The sequence below is a fragment of the Suricata suricatta genome, chromosome 6, assembly GCF_006229205.1.
Source record: "Suricata suricatta isolate VVHF042 chromosome 6, meerkat_22Aug2017_6uvM2_HiC, whole genome shotgun sequence".
NCBI lineage: Eukaryota > Metazoa > Chordata > Mammalia > Carnivora > Herpestidae > Suricata > Suricata suricatta.
In genome coordinates this window covers 35276873-35280056 of record NC_043705.1, presented here as the reverse complement: position 1 = coordinate 35280056, position 3184 = coordinate 35276873, and positions in this window count along the sequence as shown.

Below are 3184 nucleotides of genomic sequence, written 5' to 3'. Positions count from 1 at the left end.
CAGAACACTGGAGTCTTTAGATTTCTATCCCAGTTAAAGATCTGCCTGATATAAAGCGGCAAATGGGGATAAGGTAGTCAAATGGTTGGGTCAGCCTCTTGATGTCGTTCAGGTTGCAGCCCAATTCTTTAAGAATAATGGTACTTGTCTTACAAATCAAGTCATTGTAAGAATGGAAATTTGGCTATAGAAACAATGCAAAACCTACCTATCCTTTGATCAATATTAAACCTTCCTTCCTTATCTTAAAAGGCTTGCAGATACTGTAGAAGATCTGGATTTAGGGGGGAGATACTGTCCTTCTTAGAGAAACTTAAACATTCTTCTCTTTGCTTTTGAGTTGTCAGTGTTCTACCTGTCTCCTCCAGCAACGCAGAGCCCTTTCTTAAAATGCGAACTTCAGGGAGGTATTTCTTTTTTTTTTAATATATATTTATTTATTGATTTTGAGAAGGGGGAGTGTAGAGAGAGAAAGGGAGAAAGGGAAAGAAAGTCCCAAGCAGGCTCTGTGCTGTCAGTACAGAGCCCAATGTGGAGCTTGGTCCCACGAACCATGAAATCGTGACCTGAGCGGAAATCAAGAGTTGTATGCCTAACTCACTGAGCCATCCAGGCACCCTGAACTTCAGGTAGGTAATTCTGACCAGGGGAGGAAAAGGTGATAATTTGGAAATTAGGTGAATGAAAAATCTTAGTCTTCTCCACAAATATTAGTAAAATTTCAGGCATCTGAGAGGTAACCTTACCTTATTCTGTCTGCCAGAAACACAATTTGGATTCTGCCCTTGTTTCATCAACTAGAGAGTTTTGCGTTATCATATCTGTCTTATGGCTAATGTTTTAAAATGAATGTTATGGGGCACCTGGGTGGCTCAGTCGGTTAAGCATCCAGCTTCGGCTCAGGTCATGATCTCACAGTTCGAGCCCTGCATTGGGCTCTGTGCTGACAGCTAACTCAGAGCCTGGAGCTGCTTCAGATTCTGTGTCTTCCTCTCTCTGACCCTCCCCTGCTCGCACTGTCTCTCTGTCTCTCAAAAATAAATAAATAAACATTAAAAAATTAAAAAAAAATAAAATGAAAGTTATAAGAGCTCTACATCTATCTGTATGTCTATGTGTGTATGTTACAGATGTGTGATATTTTCCTACCCCTGGATGATATTGCCCAAATTAACTTGTAAAGAGTTCTATTTAATTATCTTAAAAGCAAACAAGCATTTATATTAATCAAGTATACTCTCAGAAATATATAAACTAATACAAATATTTTTCAATGTGATCTAGGTTAGCCTTTGGTGTATAAAAGCTAGTTTAAGCCTGTTGGTTTAATTAAAAGATGTCTTTAGAATTATCGGCATTAAATATAATATTTTATGCAACCTAGGTTTACTAGAAGTCAAATAAACATGTTATCTCTGTTATAGACTCTGTAAGCAAGAAAGATAACTTAAAATGATTGTTAGCTGTTTAATGTCTCATGAAATTTTCATGAGTTAATCTAAATAATTGTTAAGAATAAGTAAATTAGATCTAAATAAGATAGAAGTTTATAAATGAACTTTCAAATAATAATTATGCTTTGTGGCATGCCTCCTTAAAGATTGTTTCCAAAATCTTGGGGTGCTTGAGTTGCTCAGTCTGTTTAATGTCTGACCCTTGATTTTGGCTCAGGTCATGATTCCAACATTGCAGGATTGAGCCCCATGCCAGTCTCTATGCTAAACGTGGAGCCTGCTTAAGATTCTCTTTCCCTCTCTCCCTCCCTCCCTCCCTCCCTCCCACTCTCTCTCTCTCTCTCTCCCCCCCTCTACCCCCCACCCTCTTTTCCTCTTCCCCTCATATGTGCTCTCTCTCTCTCTCTTAAAAAAAAAAAGTTTCCAAAATCTTTTTGGCAACTTAAGACTGTAAAGATATAGTGAGATAAGTTAAATGATGAACATTCATTGAATATCTACATCATTCCCAAATAAGATAAAGTACTGAAAAATTAACTACTGAACTTAGGTTTATCCACTTTTGGCTTCCTTTTAGTAAATCTGTTTGGATCTTTTAGTAAACGTGTTTAGTGCCACACTGAAAATCTGCCTATGGAGAAGGATATACTTCTAGAAATTATGAAAAAGATTTATCAAACTTGCAGTTCCTCAGAATGCTAGTATGACAGACAGTCCAGAATTGTTTACTTCTTAGTTTCACTGGGGATGAAGGATTCTAAGTTTTAAGAAATCTAATAAATGCATGTAATTAAAACCCCTTAGAAATAATAAGGGTAAAAGGAAACAACTATTCATGGAAAGTAGAATGACCAGTTGTTCCAGAACGAGAAAGAGAAAAACATAGGCCCATCCAAACCTGAATGGATATAAAAGGAGTTTTAGAAGGTGTGTGGAAAAGAAATCTCAGAAGAGAAATTTTATATGTGGTTAAACTGACTAAAATGGGAATGGATGTATTCACGTTTTTCAAGAATGAGTTTCACTATCAAAAGTACATTGGTACAAAATTAGAATTTGGATTTCCTTCTATTAAAAGGACAAATTTTCTTGGATTATAGATCTGCTCTTGATAATAAAAATATGAAGTTTATTGCTTTTTGTTCTAAAATTTTTTAATGTTTTATTTATTTTTGAGAGGGGGGGGGCGGGGAGAAACAGTGTGAGCAGAGGAGAGTCAGAGCGAGAGGGAGACACAGAATCTGAAGCAGGCTCCAGGCTCTGAGCTAGCGCTCAGCACAGAGCCTGATGTGGGGCTCGAACCCACGAACTGTGAGATCATGACCTGAGCTGAAGCTGGACAGTTAACCGACTGAGTCACCCAGGCACCCCTATTGCTTTTTGTTTTAAACTTTTGGATAATCAATCTGGAGAACCAAGAGTTTGAGTTGTACCAACATAATTTACTGTTTCTTTACCTGTTTTTATCAGATCTTTGATTACTTAAGAAAACACAGTCTTCTCAATACTAAAAATGCTAAGTTTTGTTCACACCTATGTAACTTTCAGTATTTGCCTTTAAAACCTTCTATTGTTGCTTTAGTTAAATTGATAATTAAATATTATTTTATAATAACCTGAGAGTCTATTTAGTCAGATCTTCAAACCTTTTGACAATTTCCCCAAATCAAATTGTAAATGCAGTTTTTTTGACCTCATAATAACTTTGAATTTTCCTAGACAGTCGTTAG